Source organism: Gigantopelta aegis, chromosome 2, assembly GCF_016097555.1.
Source record: "Gigantopelta aegis isolate Gae_Host chromosome 2, Gae_host_genome, whole genome shotgun sequence".
NCBI classification, from domain to species: domain Eukaryota; kingdom Metazoa; phylum Mollusca; class Gastropoda; order Neomphalida; family Peltospiridae; genus Gigantopelta; species Gigantopelta aegis.
This window is the reverse complement of record NC_054700.1, coordinates 3099699-3121392: the sequence shown is the minus strand read 5'-3', so window position 1 is coordinate 3121392 and position 21694 is coordinate 3099699. Positions and strand designations below refer to the sequence as shown.

The window sequence follows — 21694 nt, the reverse complement described above, 5'->3', positions numbered from 1 at the left end:
CACTTGCATCGACCAGTGATCCATAACTTGTTCAACAAAGGCCATGGTTTGTGCTATCCTGCCTGTGGGAAGCGCAAATAAAAGATCCCTTGCTGCTAATCGGAAGAGTAGCCCATGTAGTGGCGACAGCAGGTTTCCTTAACCATATGTCTGACGACATATAACCGTAAATAAAAATTTCTTTTTATAAAACTATGCTTTCGTATGTCCACACTTATGGCACATTATTAATAAGTATCTAAAAAAAAAAACCCCATAAACATTACAGTATTAAAAATGAAAAACAAAAATACCATCCCAATTATTAATAAAGTGTCTATTTGTAAAACGCTTTGGAAAAAAACCCATTGCTCAGTTGATTTGACCCGCATCAGACCTGTAACGTAGAATCAGGCGAATTCCACTCATTCTGTTAGTAGGTCAACATGCCAACAGCAGAGAATGATTTTGCTAAAAACAGCTGATTCTTAATGAACGCTAGTTTGGACATTTTGGTCTTATCACATTTGTACATCTACTCTAATGGTACCTCGATAGGTGAGGAAGTGATATGTGAGCATGTTAACCTAGTTACCTACCTACTTGTGAGAAGCAGGACACAAGTTCAGTCCCGACTTTTTGAAGTGGGATATTAACATTTAGGCTAAATGTAATAAAAACAGTGGCATAGGAAGGTGCCAAAAAGTGTGTGCGTGTGTGTGTGTGTGGGGGCGCATACTTTTATATTTACACTATTATAAAGCAAAATATCTGAAAAGGGGGGGGGGGGGAGGCATAACAGATGTACATTCATTAACCTATGGTTGAAATACAAATATTTAAATGAAAGTTTTATTTGATTTTTTATAAAGATTAAAAAAAAGAAAAATAATAGCTGTAAAAAAGATAATTTTTTGTTTTTGTAAATGAAAGAAAGAAATGTTTTATTTAACGATGCACTCAACACATTTTATTTACGGTTATATGGCGTCAGACATATGGTTAAGGACCACACAGATTTTGAGAGGAAACCTGCTGTCGCCACTACATAGGCTACTCTTCCAATTAGCAGCAAGGGATCTTTTATTTGCGCTTCCCACAGGCAGGATAACACAAACCATGGCCTTTGTTGAACCAGTTATGGATCACTGGTCGGTGCAAGTGGTTTACACCTACCCATTGAGCCTTGCGGAGCACTCACTCAGGGTTTGAAGTCGGTATCTGGATTAAAAATCCCATGCCTCGACTGGGATCCGAACCCAGTACCTACCAGCCTGTAGACCGATTGCCTGCCACGACGCCAGTTTTTGTAAATGAGACCTAGGCCTATTCCTACATACCTATTATCATTTATTTTCCTTCTTTTTATTATTCTGTCTACTTTTGAATTGTTTTTGTCTAAATATCATTTCTTTTTTAAAGAAAGTAGAAAGTTACACGCTTGTCACTTTCGGGACCTCACGTAAGCTTTGTAGGCTAACAGTTACGAACTAATCAAGACAATTTTACCAACTCCGTTGATTTCCGTAACAAGTTCATTTGTGTAGGCTACAGAAGTCACTATTTAAATGCAATTCCTTTTTTTTTTAATGACTATATGAGCAATATAAATGAGTTAGCCGTTCAGATGACATGATGTAGTACCTTACAAAAGTGGACTGTTTCTAATTAATAATAAATTAAATAGGCAAAGGAGTTTTGATCGGATTGGTACGTCTGTGAAAACCAATGTTTTCTGATTTGTATAGCAAAGATAAGTATCAATCAAATATTAAAAACTTGCATAGATGCTACCGTTCTCATTCTTTATTTTCCTGGTATTATTAAACAGGTCTTTCTATCAGCTACATACGGTAAATAGTGGCAATAAATATTTAACATCATTTTACGTGTGCCATTTGCTAAATGTAACATGCGTTATTTTTCACTTGCCAGATTGAAATTATGTGTGCTGTACGAGCACTATCGCACCTTAAAAGACAAGGTCTGGTATATATATATATATTCTTCCAAAAAAGTAGGGGAACCTGAAATGTTAATATCAACCATTAAGACCGAACATACATTTTGACCACAGACATCTTAGTAAAGAACGTTGTTGATTTTGACAATTTCCAGGAAGACCGATTAATCACTGTGGAACATTTCTGTCAATCTTTTTCATTCTGTTGATCATACAGTTGTTGTTTTGTTTTTAGTTATTTTTATTGTTTGAATTTGTGATACGGCGTATGCAACGCGATGAGTGTCTACAAGCTATTGGCATGCTGCAAACGGGTAGAAGTCAGTGTAAAGTGGCCAACACCTTCAATGTTTCAAAGTCATTGATTAGCAGACTATGGAACAGGTACCAACAAATCCAAAATGTTGTCGATTGACCCCATTCAGGTTGTCCCAGGGAAACGACACAAGTACAGGATCAATTCATCCATAACTAGACACTTAAGAAATCAAGCTCAAACTGCAAATCAAATTGTTGCAAACCTTCATCAGGCTACTGGTGTCCGAGTTACAGGCCAGACGATTAGAAAAACTCTTCATGCAGCCCATCTTCATGCTAAACGTCCCCAGGTTGTGCCTACCTTGACAAATCATCACATTGTTCACAGATGTGAATGGTGTAGGGAGCGTCAAAACCGGGTATTCGTCGCTGGTCACATGTCATGTTTTCAGACGAGTCCCTATTCACTTTTGGATTTCCTCGACAGGCGTGGTCATGTCTGGTGAAGACGAAATGAACGGCACGCTAACATCACAATGAGATTTCATGACAGATTTGGTGGTGGATTGGTTATGATGTGGGGTGGTATCACTATGACCGACAGAACTCCTCTCCATATTGTCGTCACGTTTACTAGCCATTGGGAGACTCATACGCAGTATGCCTCGTCAACTGAATGAATGTCTGACACATCGTGGCGGTATCTCCCACTACTGATAAAAATTACTTCAACTTTTAAATTTCACTTCTGACCTCAATCGTCCTTCAAGATCTTTGGTGGTCATAAAACCTACTGTAATACTGAACTACCAGTTGTAATTTTTGCCCAATTAATTTACTATTATATAACCATTCCCCACAGCCAATATACCTTACAATTTTGGCAATTGTAAATTGTTATTAAAGAGTTCCCCTACTTTTTTTGAAGAGTATATATATATATATATATATATATGCTTTAAACGGCTTGTATGCCCCCCCCCCCCACGAGAATGTGCAACCCACATTTAGGACACTTGAAAATTACTGTCATTTTCAAAATCAATTAAAGTATGTTTTTGTTTAACGACACTACTAGAGCACATTAATTATTAATCATCGACTATTCAATTGGATGTCAAATATTTGGTAGTTTTTATATATAGTCTTAGAGAGGAAACCTGCTACATTTTTCCATTAGTAGCAAGGGATCTTTTATATGCACCATCCCAGACAGGATAGCACATACCACAGCCTTTGATATACCAGTTGTGGTACACTGGCTGGAATGAGAAATAGCCCAATGGGCCAGACAAGGATCGATCCCAAACTGACCATGCATTAAGCAATCTCTTTATTACTGCACTAAGTCCAACCATGTGTAGATCATTTTCAACAACATAAAAATTTATTATTTATGATCTTAGGAACAAAATAAATGTGACTAATGGACACAAAAGCATGTATGTATATTATATACAATATCTTTATTAATCATGTAGGTTACATTGCTTCATTGCATCACACTGACAAACTGATGACCATGCTGTGTGATGAAGTGATATCAAATCCAGCAAACCTTCCTCTATCTTGGACTCTAACATTCCCAGCTTTCAATGTTCCAACTTTAAATGACCAGATGTCGTAGAAGCTATAGCTACACACAGTGCTGTATCCATAATTGCATATTTTCCACATTTGCACCTAAAACAGAAAATTTATGTTTTTGTTAACATTCAGTTTTAAAAATATTTATAGCACTGAAGATGCAGGGCACCCAACCTAATAGAAATATTTTTCCGGAATTTTCATCTTTATCCGCGTGAACGCCTTTTACAAAACAGAATTTAAAGCGTGTGAAAATGTCATTTTCATAAAGTTCACACAAAACCCCTTAAATACCCACTTTATTTGCAAATATTGTATTACAATTTAAGACTCTCACATACAGATTAGCAATAAAGTGACAAACTTGGGACCAATGTTATTTTTATGTAGGTACATTGCAAAATTTGCACTATTACATCATCATTTGTGGCCAACTAGTTCGGGAACAAAGGCACTGCATCCACATTAAGATTGGCACTTACATTACTATTGGTTGCCAGTGTAAAGAAAAAATTGCATTAGTGTGTTTAACTTTGGGGAAATGTTAACAGTTAAATGTTCCTCCAGTTTAGATGATGGAATTCAGGGTTAGATCTTCACCATTTTTTCAGGGTGTTAACAGGACTACCTGGCTTTCATTTCAGATAGTCCCTTGAAGTTTCAGGTGGTCCATATTTTGTAATAATTTGAAGTTAAAATAACGCTATGGTTATTTTGATAATTTAGTACTGGGTGAATCATCGTGCATGTTCTGTACATACTATTACTAATTATAATATATCAATTCATACTAAAATACATCAAATCAATATTCAGGCTGGAACATTATATCAAATTATGTTGTTTGACCTGTTAAATATGAACTAAAATTATTAGTACACCTACTACATTGCTCAGTGGCCTTGTTATTATTAGGGGCGTTTCTTCTCCCCAATCAGGACACCTAGATCTGCGCCTGTATATATATTTCATATAAAATCTTTACAAGCCCCCCATCCCCCACCGGCCCTGTAAATTACTTACCGTTTTGTCATGCGAAACTGAAACATTTAATTACCTACTCCAGTTGGGTTATGAATATTGTAACACAGTGAATAACAGATAACGGACAAAATAGTTTAAAATATTTCTTTACAATAATATTTTAGCTTGTATTGCTTTAATAAAATAATTGTTACCTAGTCCCAAAACGTAAGCAGTTTAAATCAAAATTAAATTGTGTGCTTCAAAAAAATTCACATCACACAAAGCACTTGTAAGCCCTGTATTACTAAATATGTTTATTTCCTTTAGTTTGTGAATGTAAAAGAACCCCAACAAAAATTGTTATCAGCATGAAGCAAAATTGGAAATGAGTTTATGATTTTTTTTTTAAACTTTAACACTTTAGAATGATCAATCTAATTAAAATTAGCTACACTATTACATGTGGATCTAACAGCAGCCTGTTGGAGCTCATGTCCAGTTACGCTTTCATTCGACCAATCAAAACCTTACTTGCAAAATCAAGCCAATGATTTGAAAAAAGAATTTGAAAACATTCGGGATTATGCCGAGGGTATACGAAATGATTTGGGTGAATTACGAAGTATACCGGAAACTAATTTCAATATAAAATTTGTTTCAAGACGAAAAAATACCCGTGATGGTATAGCCATAAAATCTGTTTATACTAGTATACAATCCAGAGTTTATTACTGCACTTTCCCCCGTTTTTTCAATGTTGAAATAGACCAACAAGTTCGTCTATTGCATAAAAAGTCTTACCCAACATTTTTAGAATGTGTATGCTCCCGAATAACGCCATAAGACGAAGTGTAATTGATAGATATTTAAATTGTTATTTATAGATAAAATGTCACCTGGACATGGGAGTCCACACAATGCTGTTAGATCTACTGGTTAATGATTTCACAGTGAATAGCATTATTATTATTATTTCATTTCATTACATTTTATTTATTTATGGGGGTTTTTTTTTTAACGGGGGGGGGGGGGGGGAGGTTGATCTGGGTTGTTTTGTTGTTTTTCTGAGAGGGGAGGGTTCATAACGGTCAAATTTAAATATTAAAACAAGTATACCACTCTATTTTTCAGGATGAATTTTACTTGTAAATACAAGACATGGCATATCTCGACATTTAAATTTAACCATCGGTTTTCCATAGAAACCCCAGCGTTTAGCACTCTCGACGTTGAGTCCGAGTCCGACACACACTCAGGCGGAGACTGCTTTGATCCCGTTTAAAATTTTGCTGCACGCGCTCCTACTCCCTGTTCTTTAACATTTAGTCAATTAAATGTTAATTGCATATATATTTAATACATCAATTTAATTGTGAAACAAATGCGAAAACTTGCAGATGGACAACCTAATTTTGTAATAATAAACGCTACTACATTAGTGAAAAACCAACCGTGCGGTGGGAATTCCCTGACCTCGTTTTACGTCACACGTGTGTTGCGCGAGCTCACTAGATAAAGCAAAAACTAACTTTACAAAGGGTCTACTTATCCATTTTAGTAACGTGCTGGATCGTAACGCTCTAAAAAGCTTTTTCTCGATTTTTCAACGTTTTCAGCAATTTACTTAACGGACACCGACATAAAATACCATGATTTAGGAACAAATGCCTAATTTCTTAAATGTCTGAGCGCTTATTCAAAGACGTGGGCCTACTTCCGGTCACATACGGTACTCGATATAATAATCAGGGCCTCACACACACACATGCTTGCTGCAGACTACGGAATTACAAAAATTGCAAGTGTACAAAAGGGGTAAACAGGCACTTTGTGTTTGGAAATTTTGGCCAGCCCTAATATAATAAATCAAACATAATAAATATTGTTAAATGATGTAATCTGAGATGAAAAGTTGATTGAAACATGCAAGCGGTTTTGCGTTAAAATGGGGAAAATTACATCTTTGTAACTCCGTGAAAATTAATATGCATGTATCGGCAATTTCCATAACGGCATTTCTATCTGAACACCTCGCCTAAATTTAACTTCGGTGACGCGTGTACCGTTTTACGAAAACAGCGACAATTGCCAATCGATGCATAATTATAATTTTGCTAAGAATGGTCAATTTCGCAGTTCTTTCGTTCCGATGTGACGTTGGTAAATTAAACGACCATTCTATGAAAATATGCGAGGAATCCCGTTATGTTCCAAATTCAAGATGATTGTATTTTGGCAGAAGACTGCGTATACTACAAAATGTGTAACTTGCACATGTTTTGTCAGAATGCGGCTACAGTTAAAACGAAAACTGCATTGCTTACTGTAGCCTAAATGAATATGATATGATGGAGGACCAGTCACGTTAATTACGATACAATTGTTTTCTGAACAAGCCTGTTTCTGCTGTTTGAAATACATGTGTAGGTTAGCATAGATCCACAAAACGTTTCATTTGTGCTAAATACATTTTAAAATTCCAGGTGGTCCGACGGACTACGTGTTTGCAGCTTCAGGTAGTCCTGTTAATTTTCTGGTAGTCTCAGACTATCGTTAAGATCGAACCCTGGAATTAATGTAACATGTTGGGGTTGATGTTTGTTTTCATGTGTACATAAAGAACAAATAAACAGAATAGTTATTAAATTGTACGGTATAGATCCTGGTGAACACAACAGGTGTTCAAATAATTCTAACCAATTGTGCCAGTTGTTTATTTGATAACGTATGATGAAATTCCACCCCATCCCTGGACGAAAAATAGAACTGCTTTAGTCCAAGCACTGAATCCTTTAGGTGGACAATTTTTTTTATGTCGTCCCAAGCAGTGCCCCATGACAAATTTCCTCTGACTGTCAATACAACTAAATGTTTGACACCAATAGCCAATGATTAACAGTGTTTGAAATAAGCACTTGTCCTTTTATACTGACAAGTGAAAATACAAGGCTTGACCAATCGTTAGCAACTTATTTGGAGGGCTGTGGAAATGTGTTCCCACAGAATTTACTTCAAATTATGAACTGTTTGGTAACATCTTGCCCTATAAAATTATACATCATGGGGATAAACATATTTAAGCCATATTTTGTGAATAGAACTATTGTTTAACAAGCATAAATAAATAATTCTGACGTGAGCAACATAACTAATTTCACCTGGATAACACACAGATACAGTGGGGATGTTAAATCAGTCTTTCATGTAAACAGTTTTATATGTCACTTATTCATTGTGATAATAAAAATCATATCCATTTAATGTTTGTAACATATGTATATATTGCTTTGCAATTGCAGCAAATTTCTCTATGTATTTTGTTCTTATACATGTATAATCAAGTGATAATTTAATTTTCATATTATATAGCAGGGATAGCTCTGGCACTTGCCAAATTCACAAATTTCAAACACAATTGGCAAATTATATTTTAATTTGGCAAAATAACTGGGTTTCTTAAACAAATTAAGTTTGATAGATAATTTGGCAAATTTTTCTGTCGTCGACCCAGAATTAGCCCTGTATATAACAGAAATGCTTTTTAAAGTGAATTTATGGGAAAGAGACTATTTTAACATAAGATAAAAGCTGTAGCTATAAATAAACAGTGTGAATGTACATTTATATGTGGAATAAGCTCGAAATGCTAATATTTGTTAAAATGCTGATTTATTTTATTCCACAAAACGGTTCTTGTCGATGTATTTTTGGTGAGAGAAAAATAACTAAAATTACCAGAAGCTGTAGCAAACTGCAAATTTATACATACATTGTATATATGTACGAGTGGAATAATGGGCAGGATCTAGCTCATTCGGTAGAGTGCTCATCTGAGGTACTTGCTCTGTAGTATCAAAGCACCTCAGTGGACCCATTGTACGACTGTCCACAAACCTCCCCCAATCCCAACCAGTGCAGGGCTCGAACGTAAGAATTTGTCTCACACAGCAATTTGTAGTAGCATTGCCATGGGTGAAACGACCCACCGACGGCTATATTGAGCCAGAGTATATGGCAATATTTTTTTAAAGTGACATTTGCAGCAAATAACCATGACTGAAATGTTATTTTGTCGTATGTAGACATTTTAAATGTGCAAATGTTAAATATTGGCAGTTAATGTACACCAGGTGTATACATTTTGCCATTATTGAGGAACTTTACCGATGGGATGGCATAACAGTACCATCGGTGATGCTCTCTACCTACAGCAATTTATATCTCAACGACCGGCAATTACCATCGGTGCTGTCATCAAGTTCAAGCCCTGCAGTGCACCGTGACTGGGTATATCAAAGACCATCTCTGTGCTGGCCTGACTGTGGGAAATCCTTTGCTGCTAATGAGAAAATGTAGCAGGTTTCCTCCGACAATTGTGAGTAAAACAATTACCAAATTTTTAACATCCAATAGCTGATCATGGTTAATAAACCAGATTATGTTTTAGCAAAGATCCATTCAGTTTCAGATTTATCAGAAGTTCAAATTAATGTTTGTTTTGTTTAATGACACCACTAGAGCACATTGTTTTATTAATCATCGGCTATTGGATGTCAAACATTCATTTTTTCCATTAGTAGCAAGGGATTTCTTAATATGCACCATTCCACAGACAGGATAGCACATACCAGCCTTTGATATACCAGTCGTGGTGCACTGGCTGGAATAACAAATATCCCAATGAGCCCACCAATGGAAATAGATCCTCGACCGACCACTCATCAAGCAAGTGCTTTACTACTGAGCTACATCCCGCCTTCACAGATTTATCAATGTCTACAAAACTTATTATTAAATTTCTTCAGGGAAATTCCAGCAGCTTGATTTCACACCTTGTGACAATTTGTATAGTGCTGCAAGTGGAAGCTAGCCAGACAGCACCACATGGTGTTTGTGGTTTGTTTAGTCTGTAATTGTACACAGTTATACTCTGTTGGTCTGCCCTGTGGCCTTTTTAGATTCTCCATCTTGGAGGTTCCTCCGGCTATTTCAGCTAAATGGCATTTCCTCATCTGCACATGCTTTCCTTTATGGGTGGAGCTGGGAAAACACTTGTTCAAAACTCAGCAACACACCGGTCAACATGTGTGTGAGGTGTATCAGAATTTGTGGATGACTAACCTCTTTAGTCTTCCCTTGATCACTGGCAGTTTGTATACATACTATTTCCCACCTTGTCAACTTCATTGTGATTTGTAACTTGTACATACAGTTAGATGCATATCTAATCCATCCACACTGGAAACACCATGCACAAAAGAACAATATGGAAACTCTACATTTAAATGCTAAGTTGAAAATGTTAGTGCTTTAAAGGAATCTGTCTTAAATCGAAGGCAGGACCAAACTCCATTGACAACCCTTAGGCCTTCTCCTGGAGATATCTATATATACAGTAAAAAATTGTCTAAACCAGACCCTGAACTAACCAGAATATTGTCACAACGGGCCCAGTTTCATGGTCCTGAATTTCTAAATCCTAAAATGCTATCGTCTATACATTGGATCCTGTCTAAAGCAGATAAATATTAGGTTCAAACAGAGTTCCGGTCTAGACAGGTTTCACTGTATGTATATTTGTATATAGCAGAGATTGCAGTGATTCAAACTTCCAGGCCATTTTATGTTAAAATAGTACTTTAGTTCAAGCTTTAACCCCATCCACCCTCCATCATTTTTAATTATCATGGTCTGCTTTGGGCTAGCCACATGGTGTCAGGGCATAAAATTTGTGTGGTTTTAGTGTTTGCACAAATGATTTTCTCCAGTGGTTCAGATACAAATGAAAATGTTAACCGGCAACGGTAATCAAATGAGAATCTAAGATGGGCGATTTTCGTAGCTTTTCTCCAAATTCTTATCATAAATACTAAATTATTATTATTATGTGGTATGCTAGGACTAACTTGAAAGAACCCAGAATATGTGGATTTTTTTTAATCAATTAACTCGAAAATGATCGATGCAAAGGTATTTGACATCAAACATAGGATTGTTGTGGTATTAGAGCGAAAAACTTTGCCAACTTTTTGGTTGTTGGGAATTGCCAAAAAAATACATAAAGCGTATTTATGTCCAAATGTCCGTCTAGCTCGCTTACAGTCAGAGTACTCGGGCTAACTAGAAAGCTGCTATTTACATTTCAGCACACTACCCCATCTGTTCTATTACAGGGGAGTACTTGTTGGTGCCAAACAATAGTCTGAACAAAACAGGGATTTCCCGGAAGCACTGAGCTTCTGGATCTGAACAGAAAGACCCGAAGTTCTGCGAATCCTCGATCGATCCAATCGATGCTGCAACTCAGTGTTTCATCATGTTCTAATTTCCACTTCGTTATTTTAAAGTCTCTTACTAAATGTACTATTTTCTTCGCTTTTCATTACAATACATGTTTCAGAATTAATGCATATATTTCAACGTAGCCACACAGGTGTCAAAAAGTAAATAAATATACAGAACCTCACGTTTTTTTCGCTTCCTATTTATTGCACGAGTTTATTGTGCGCAAGAATATTTACCACGAGACCACGTAGTTAAGTTGTGACGTCATTTGTAAATCAAAAGCCGATATGATGTAAAAAAAACAAAAACCGAATAGGGGATTCCCCAAATAAATGTTCGGGTCCAGAATGGATTGTTACATTGTTTTTTTTCTCACACCTGCAAAGCTAGGCCCATTCTCTTATTATTTTATTCCAAAAATAGTTATATTAGCCAAAACATGTCAGTTTACATTTTCTGACAAGAGATTATAGTTTTTGCATGAACGATCCGTCGTTCATGTCGATATTGGTTTTGCATAACCGACAGACGAACGACAAAATCGTTTGTGCCAAATTTTATGCCCTGGGTGTATTAACATAGCTTATGATAATGAATTTGAGAGCTTATAAACGAGATGAATCAGGATTGGGTTTAACAGCTTTCTTTATGTCCATGGTGCCTGTGTTAGACAAGGTGTTGGCCATTGTGAGCAGACATGAGTCCTAAGACTTAATTAGCGTAACAGGCCCTTGACCTTGAACACTGTATGCACCTTCTAATAGATGCACAAGCTGTGGCATCTTGGGTTAACAGTGTCTTGGCTGCTTCATCTGATGTTAGGTTTTCTCAGGGTTCAAATTTTATCATGTGCAGCAATGACAACAAGTGCTCTTCTTTCTTCCTTCTGTGCCCCAAATTAAAATGTTGACAAGAATTATGAAATCAGGTTGCTCTCAGTATAGAAGTTCAAAATAATTTTGAGTAAAATAAATGAGCGAAACCAGCACGTGATGAGGCAAGCAGTTTTCAATCACGCAGAAATTGTGAGTATATGCAAGTGAAAGCAATTGCTCGCATGAAACCATAAAGACTGCTCTTAAAAACAGTGTAGGTGATAAAATCTGCACTTAACATGTATAAAAAGTTTTTTTTATTTAAGGATACTACTAGAGCACATTGATTAATCATTGGCTATTGGATATGAGGCATTTGGTAATTACGACACATAGTCTTAGAGAAGAAACCCACTTCATTATACCATCAACTAGTAGCAAGGGATCTTTTATATGCACCATCTTACAGACAAGATAGCAAATACCATATCGTTTGCTATACCAGTCATGGAACCCTGGTTGGAAAGAGTTTACATGTACAAATACATGTACCGGGTATATTAAAATTAAAATCAGACCTTGTATTTTAAGGTATGCGAGTGAGATCGCGCTCATACAGCTCACGTAATTTCAATCTGGCGAGTGTGAAAAATAACGCATGTTACACTTAACAAACAGCGCACATAAAATAATTGTGTATATCTACTGATTGCCACTATTTACTTTATGAAAGACCCGTTTAATAATATCAGAAGAAAAATGTGCCCTGAACGGTAGCGTCCATGCAAGCTTTTAATATACGACTGGTACTTATCTTTGCTATACAAATTGGAACACACTGGTTTAATAGACATCTTTAAAGACGTACCAATCCGATCAAAACTTCTTTGCCTATTTAATTTATTATTAATTCGAAACGGTCCACTTTTGTATGTAATAGATCACAACGTCTGATAAGGATAACTCATTTATACTGTTCATATAGTTATGAAAAAAAGAAAGAAGTGAATTAAATATTGGCTTCTGTAGCCTACACAAATGAACTCGTTATGGAAATCAGCGGTAAAGTCGGTAAAATTGTCTCGATTAGTTCATAACTGTTAGCCTACAAAGTTTACGTGAGGTCCCGAAAATGGCAAGTGTGTAACGTTCTAAAAAAATTAAAAAGAAATTAAATATAGGCGAAGACAACTGAAAAGTAGACGGAATAATAAAATGAAGGAAACTAAATTATAATAGGTATGTAGGAATAGGCCTAGGTCTCGCTTACAAAAAAAATATGGGTTTTTTTCATGTCTATTATTTTTCTTTTTTTATTTTAAAAAAAAAATTCAAATTATTTATATATACATATATATGTACACAATATAGTAACAGTAATCAATGATCATAGCAGACTATTTAATTTTTGTTTGTTTCAATACGTTTGTTAGAAAGTCTCAGACCATGTGACTGGAACATGATTTGATTTTCAGTAGGGGCCTACTCTGTGGCATATTGACCAATCAGATTTTTTTTACTCTTGGAACTGGCTGCACGCACATGCTGGTCTACTTGACAACTTGTTATGCATTTCTGATGTTGTCTTAAATTATGATTGTTTTTAGATTATCTTTATTATGGCATCCCATGTTTAGAATAAATCCTTTGTAATGACAGATTTTGTCGGAGTTTGTAATCGTTCTAGATCAATAATGTAACGGTAACGACAAGTGGTAGGTCAAATGATGTGTTTACAAAATGATGAGAGAGGGAGACTGGTTGCGTAATTATCGAATTAAAAATGCCATATGAATGTCAATGCCCCAACCAAAACTATCAATTGAACTAATTGTAGGCCTATGTTTAATGAGTTATTTTATTTTATTTTTTTAACAATATGGAGGATCTAATTCAGTCGGTAGTGCACACCTGAGATGTCTGGGTCATATAGTTCTAATTGAACCACCTCTTCAGAGCCAGTGGGTTTTTTCTATCTCAGCTGTCCTAATCATTTTTGATGTACATAATGAAATTCATGTAAAGTCGATTCCTAGACATGTTTAGCTGCACGTTTGTCAAACCATCCAATACTCAAAAGGTACTAAAATTGTGTGTGGGCACTGCTTGTGACATTTTTAATAACTCCATTCCTGAAAGGGAAAAGAAATCAAGGCTACACTAATGAACAAAACAACATAAAATTAGTTGGTTCATTTTTGCAACATGTCTCTACATTTACATGTACCAATTACTTCATAATTAATCATTCTTGGTTCTCACTCGCCTTAGAATTTTGAGGTGTGCGATTTTTAACTCGCCATGGTTTTTCAAAAGCCAAGGACTGCAAAATGTACATTTAAATGGGGTTTTTTCTTTTCATGTCTTGCACTTTCCATGAAGTTTTATGGAAAAAACTAATTTATCAGGTCAGGTGGATGAGCAATTTTGGTGAGATATAGTGTGTATCAAGTTGTAAATAAATATTCCAGTGAAACTCTTAACAATCTTGTCCTGTTTCCTTTTGTACAATGTATTATTTATTATATATAATGAAATCTGCATGTTGTCAAGCTACTTGTATTATTACTACTATTTTAGGCAAATATTCTCAGATGTCACCTACCCAATTGTTAATTTTTTAACAAATTGCCTGAACAAATTGCCTTTTGATGATAGAACTACAATGACCCAAAATAAAAGAATCAACAAAAAGCATTTCCAGTTTTTGAGCGACTGTGGAAACCTACATGTTTAAATACATATATACACGACAATAGGTAACCTTTGAAAATGTCTAGACAGGGATATTCTGTCTTAAAGTTTGACCCTCTATTGGCTATAAATTAATTCATAAGGAAAAAAAACAACATCATTATTTGACAATATAATATATATTATACCATCGCTATAATTAAGAATAATTCCAAATTTGTCTTACCAACTTTCAAGATCAGTGAGTAGTGTTTCACCATCTGGGTCATTTTCGTTTACAACTTCAGTATATAGTCATTTGGCTCGACAGATTATTGTTGTTGTATTACAGCTCAAACTGATAGCGAAGTACTCCTGAAAGATTTTCTCCTTCCTCACCACCAGTTGAGGTACCATTTGAGTAGACGGACAAATGTGATAAGACCAAAATGTCTTAACTAGCATTTTTCGAAAAATCATCCTCTGTTGTCGCCATGTTGATCTACTAACAGAATGAGTGGAATCCACCGCATACTATGTCACACATCTGATTCGCTAAAAATAGACCTGAGCCGTGGATTTTTTACCCCAAGCGTTTTACAAAAAGTTTATTTATAATTGGGGTGGTATTATTATTTAATTTTTTTAATAATGTAATCTTTATGTATTTTTATATATATATATACTGACTGTGTATTAATAATGTGTCATAAACCTGGATCTATAAAAAATAATCACAAAATACAATATTTACTAACAAAAAAATGCAATATCAGTTATGTCCCTTGTCTAACTCCGCTTATTATCTATGATGTTTGATATCATATATCATTTAATATGTTGTATAAAGTTTTAAAAAGAAACAGGTAAGTTTCTATGAGATATGAGATGCAGAAAATTACTTGTTTTTTAACAAATGTGATTTCATGGGAAACATGACTGACATACCATTTGGATTCATTTTATAAATATTTATTTTCAAAAAAATTTCACTTCAGTTATGCTTGTACTGTATTGAAAAAAAACACCATACATCTTAAAAATTAACATTTATTGGTTTTTGTTTTAATTTTTGTTTGCCTTGCACAAATTTTGTTCTGGCACAAAAAAAATTTTGTATGGAAACAAAGTAAATATGCACGGTCAACTTGTATTTATAAATTTACTTAAAGTCAAAATATGATTCTTATCTACATGTATGTAAATAAGTATCAAAGTTAAAAGTTTTTAAAACACCACATCATTGGCTTTTGGATGTCAAACATTTGCTAATTATGACATTTAGTCTGAAGGAACCTGCAATATTTTTCAGTTATTATAGGGATCTTATGTGCACCATCCAAGACAGTATAGCACATACCACAGCCTTTAATACAGCAGTCGTATAGCCTGAATACTCTGTTTCTTTCTGTAGTGCATGTATTAGTGATTAATATTTGGATTTTTTTTTAATCAAGGAACACGAAAATGACCGATTAAAGTATTTGACATCAAGCATAGGATTGTTGTATTAGAGCAGGAATCTTTTACTCTTTGGTGGGTAGTGATTGAAATAAAAAATCTTTTACTCTTTGGTGGGTAGTGATTGAAATAAAACATCTTTTACTCTTTGGTGGGTAGTGATTGAAATATAATTACATAGCTTGGTCTCCGACTGTAATGAGAGCGTATAATTGTCAAAATGTCTGTCTAGCTCTCGTACAGTCAGAGTACTCGGGCTAGCAGTCGTATAGTTCATCAAGATAAACGTCTCCGGCACGATATTTATTATTGTGATGTTTATTGCTGTGCCGTAACGTTTATCCATTGGATCGAATTTTCCATTTGCAATCACGATTTAATAAAATCAGGCATATGTGCTTTATTTAAGAGCCTCAACACGTACAACAACATATTTTAATAAATTTTAGACAAAAATATTAAGTACAATACCTTTGGTAACCTTTCCAGGATTAGATGTTTGAAGATGACACATTTAAACATTTGAAAACTATTTTTATCCTGGCACATCGAAAATGCGGAATGAAAATTTTGCGGAACGAGAATTATTCGTATCAAGCATTTTACGTAAAAAGAAATATTGCGGAACTGAATGGAATTGATTATTAAATTTATTTATTTTGTTATTTTTGTTTCTACATATGTGCTTTGTGTGGGTTGCATTATAAGCATTGTTAATAATATTATCACATTAAAGTTTTGGGGTGTATTATTATTTTTTTATTATTATTAAAAAAATAATGATTGTTAGTACAGGTCATTACTTATTTTAAGGCCTTCATTTATTTACTTTTTCCAAAATTATTATTTCCTTTAGTAATTGTTTTTAAATATTATTATTACAGGCCATTGCTTACATGTGTTTCAAAGGTTTTTTTCTTCTTTTTTTTCTCTTCTTTTTTGTTTTAATTTCATTTCTTTTTTTAGCTATAATACTGGTCATTAGTTATTTTAGGAGTTTTATTCAGTTAAATTTAATTGTTATTATTAATTTATTATCAATTAATTGATTTTTAAACAATATTATTCATTAATTAAGTTTATTTATTTATTATTATAAAACGTGATATTCCATTAAATATCGTGGAATAAACTCGTGAACCCGAGACGAATAATAATAAAAATAATCCGATTCCACCAACAGTTTTCAATCACATTTTAAATATGCTCACAATGGCCGGCGGGAATATTCGAATTTTTGTTCGTAACTGAAAATTGGATTAATGCAGGATTACTATTTGGAACAAACTGTCTATTTATGCGTAAAACGTGACTCGGGAAGTTTTCTTTATACAGTAAGTGTTTATATTTATTGGTACATCTCATATTTCGCCACGAAATAATTAATTCCATGGTTGTATCGATTCCGCCTGAAATCTGGGCGGAAACTGCACGCTTGTTTTTGCTGTTCAAGTTGTAAACATCGGGTCCAATAAATGTCAAAATGTTAAAAAACGGACCGTAGATGTTTACCTTGGTGAACTAGCAGTCGTAGTGCACTGGCTGGAACAAGAAATAGGCTAGCCCAAATGGGTCCACAGGTGAGGTTCTGACAGAAAGCCTGCATTACCATACCTATATACTCCATTACGTGTCAACATGTTTGCCTCCTCTGCAAAAATGCCTACGAACGCCCACGAAAAGAAGCAACTGTAACGCGGCTGTAAAAACTGGCGATTTATTATTTTCAACTGGCAACCGAATTTTATTACTAAAAATGCTGAATGACAATAGCCTACGTAATTTACAAACATGTCATCATTTTGACAGTACACTTTTGTATCTATATTAAGGTAATTTGTGTATGCATGCTATTAAACCAACAATAAACTTACTTTGAGTTAATAATTAGTTAATTTTATGTTGTCCTTTCAATTCTGACAAAGCCGCCATGATAGCTTTTGAGTCAGTGACCGTGAAAAGTTGTGATTTTTTATTTTTTTTGCGTATTTTAAGATGAATACGATTGGAAATATTTTTAATTAGTGTAGAATGGTAATTAATAATATAATTAGATAAATATAACACGTATTTTTTTAATGATGATTTATTTATGTATTATTAACACGAACTATGTTTTGATATGTTATGCTAACTATCGTATTTATACGCCGATGGCAGATTAATGACTACTTGCATAAAAGTTAAAAAGAAATCATCTGGAACAAAATATATCAACTGTTTAATTACTTTTCTTCCAGAGTACTTTATTTAATGGAGTGGCTTTAGTTTAAATATGAGCGATATTGTGACATGCTTGTCTGTGCCCCCAAATTTGCAGTTTCAGTTGTACGCTACCCGATTAAAGCTGGAATTCCATAGGGCCTATAGTCTAGGCCTACCCGAAACGCTATCGACACGACACAAAGGGTGCCAACGAAACTCTTGCTTTCTGAATCCATCGACACGCAACGACACTAGCCCGACATCGATATCAGCGCCAATACCGACACGAAATATAGATCTAGGCTAGTTACGGTCCATGTAGCGATTTGTGTCCGTGTCATCTGTGTTTCGTCCACGAAATGTGTGGCCTTGACTTTGTAACCGCACGCAAAGGTTCACTTCCCGCCAGATTTTGACGTTTTTTTGTTTAACGACAATACTAGAACATGATTTATTAATCATCGACCACTGAATGTGAAACATTTGGTACTTTGGACATAGTCTAAGAGAGGAAACCCGCCCTGATTTTGACAAGATGCCCGTTGCATGCACATAGAGCCGTAGTAGAAAACCTATTTCTTTGTTTTGTTTTTCCCGATATCTAATCAACTGCAAAGTCACCAACAATGACCGCTGCTGATTAGCTATGTTTTGGGTGGTTAACTTAGGTTAGGCTTGGGCAAATAAATACTTTTTTCTACATTAGATAACTATGCTTTGTCATTTCTATGACCATTTTGGTCACTGAACACGAATCCAGTGGAGGGGGGGGGGGGGATTCTTGTTGGGTTTTTTGTGTGTGTCTACGACCACTTTTTAATCCGGAACTTTAATTTATTCAAAATGGCTGCCAAATTTCATCTCATTTCGTGTATTTTGTAGGTTTTAGATCCTATACCCCATGTAAAATATCAATATATGGGTTTTCTGGGTCACAGAACATGAAAATGACACGTTCAGATAGCATAGACTTCGTATAAAGGTCTTTTTTGCATTTTTGCTCTAAAAATAAAACTTTTTCTACAGGCTATGGAATTTCACTATTAATGTCAGCAGCCTGAGTGAACTTGGCTAATGTGTTAGCCATATTTAATACCAAAACATGGGTCTACCTCTTTATTGTTGAACAGGGATGGAATAATTATTTGAGTTCTCCTGTTCTGTTTGCGCACTCAGTGTGGGAAAAGTTCAAGATCGTAGTCTGACCACTAACTCATACAATATATGAACAAAAAGAGGTGATGACTGAAATTCACGAAGACATCAACTTCAGTAATTGCCATGGGCAATATAATGCAACAGTACTAGTTCCATTCTTGCACATTCCGTTCCTTTAACTTGCATATGATGAAAATATGCGAACAAAGTATCATACAAGAAGCAGAAGCAAGAAATGGACGAATTATATTATATTGAGCTAAATTAATTCTGCCACAGAGGTACAATTTTAAGATTTACTAAGAACACAATCAGTCAGTTCATGAAGGGGTCTTCTGAACTGTTTGAATGTACATTATGTCAAGATTGGGTGTGTGACTGGTACCAAAGTCAGAATTAAAGATGGCTATTAAAACAATAGGCTGACATCAGATTCATTTGTGAACTCAAATGATCAGGTTTAGTAAATCATGTAGCGTGGCAGAATTCATTTACCTCCTCTTTTTGTTCAGTTCTTGCTGGTTCTTCTCTATCAGTATTTTAATATTTTGTTGGTAGGCCTATATTTTCTTCCTACGCAAGCTCTCGGGTATGGTAGGTATACGAATTGCATTATGTTATTAAAGGTAGTTTTTGAAATATTATTTTCAAATTCTAATTTTTGTTTCTGGTAACTTTTTAGTTCCAATATTATATATATTATAATCAGTCATTAACAATTTGGAATATTTATTTGACTTGGGTTTTGAACTATTCTCATAGTTTTTAATTTACTGAACTCTTTGCCAATATGTGTTTAAAGGGAGAGTAAACTCAAACAAGAGCCTTATGTGTTGGAAAGATGCATACCCGGACCACCAACACATACAAATGAAAAAGGCGTAATTTTAGAGTTAATAAAAAACAAACATGATTATTCCTGCTAACTGGGGGCAGCCATTTTGTTTCGTTTTTGTGACGTCCGGTGGTATAGCTTGGGGCGAAGTGACGTCAGCTCCGCCCATCTCCTTTATGCACAGTGTAAACAAACGCTCTAATTTACAACAAGGTGCTTCGCTTTCATCAACCTGACTTGTAAAACAACATAAATGACTTGATAGTATAATAAACTATTTAATTAAATATATTTCAGTTTGCATCAATAGAACGAAATGGAGTTATAGTATTTTTCTTTTTTAAAAAACCAAAGAAAAAAATGCAAATTATTAGGCCTATTGGTATGCTACGTTCGAGCAAAAACGACCACTCAAGATACCCAAGTGATAATTTGATTTTCTTTGGGACTACGTAATTGGTCAGTTTTGTGATTTTAGATGGGAAAGTACTTAATCAAGGGTTGTACAGAATTACTTACAGTAGTAAAGCAGGACGATTAGAGGGGTGTCCGTGCGGATAACACACAATACCCTGTGATCTTAATAAAAGAGGCATGTCTTTTTAGTGTGTCAAGACACAGTGTCTGGGGACCGTCTAAATATACACCTGCAAATCAGGAACCACAGGTACAGGCCACGGAAAGAAAAGACCAATTAACTAAGAAAACACTCCGATTATTATTTCAGTACGTGGGTTAATTTATGTACAAAACATAATACAGTTTTTCAACAGTTTGACATGCTGGTTGATTTTGTATTAAAAATAATATATAATTGTATAATTGTTGCTGGCTTACTGGGATGACTATTATTACAGAATATTGCGATGCATCTGCAAAAATCAGGTATGTTTTGTTTCTTCAGTTCGAAGACTAATTCCTGACGTGACACGTTAGGTATTACGTAACCACCAGCTCGCCAGAGGGCGTATTCACTGAGATGGTACAAAATAAGCAATAATGTGCATTATATATCGTTGAATATGCATACCAGGTCAAATGCCTAATTGTCCCTTCCTTTAACCATTGCTGCATCTGTCTTGAGGTCAACATTTTTTATTATCTCGCCTTCATGTAAAATTCTTTAATCTCATTGGTTGTTTACCGTTGGACAAACCCCTTATACCCCTGTGGGCGGAGCCAAATTCTCTGTAATTTCTTGTTTGTTTTTTGGTTTTGTTTTTATCCATAGTTGTTTCTAGGTATCCAGTGTAACTACTGGAAACTACTATATTATAATTTCATGTTTCTATGTACATTATGTCCTGAGATAACGGGACTTCAAATATAGCACGGACATGATGACGGTTAGCAAAATGACCATTTCTCAAACACGCATGCTGATGTCTGGAATATTTGGTACAAATGTCAAATGAATCTGAGAATGAGGTGCGTGGGCGACTCTAAATATTTTAGATGGATTTAACCTATAAATGTTATTTTGACATACTAGATGTTATAGCAGAATAT

At 34.9% G+C, this 21694-nt stretch overlaps 1 long non-coding RNA gene across 1 annotated transcript; it reads right to left on the bottom strand.

Annotated features, from left to right (window-relative positions):
• Positions 1–3649: 3649 nt before the first annotated feature.
• Positions 3650–17979, bottom strand: LOC121376505. The gene is made up of 2 exons (XR_005958460.1): positions 17862–17979; positions 3650–3883 (listed from the first exon to the last, which is right to left on the bottom strand). It is a non-coding gene; the product is annotated as an uncharacterized LOC121376505 (long non-coding RNA).
• Between the last annotated feature and the right edge of the window lie 3715 nt (positions 17980–21694).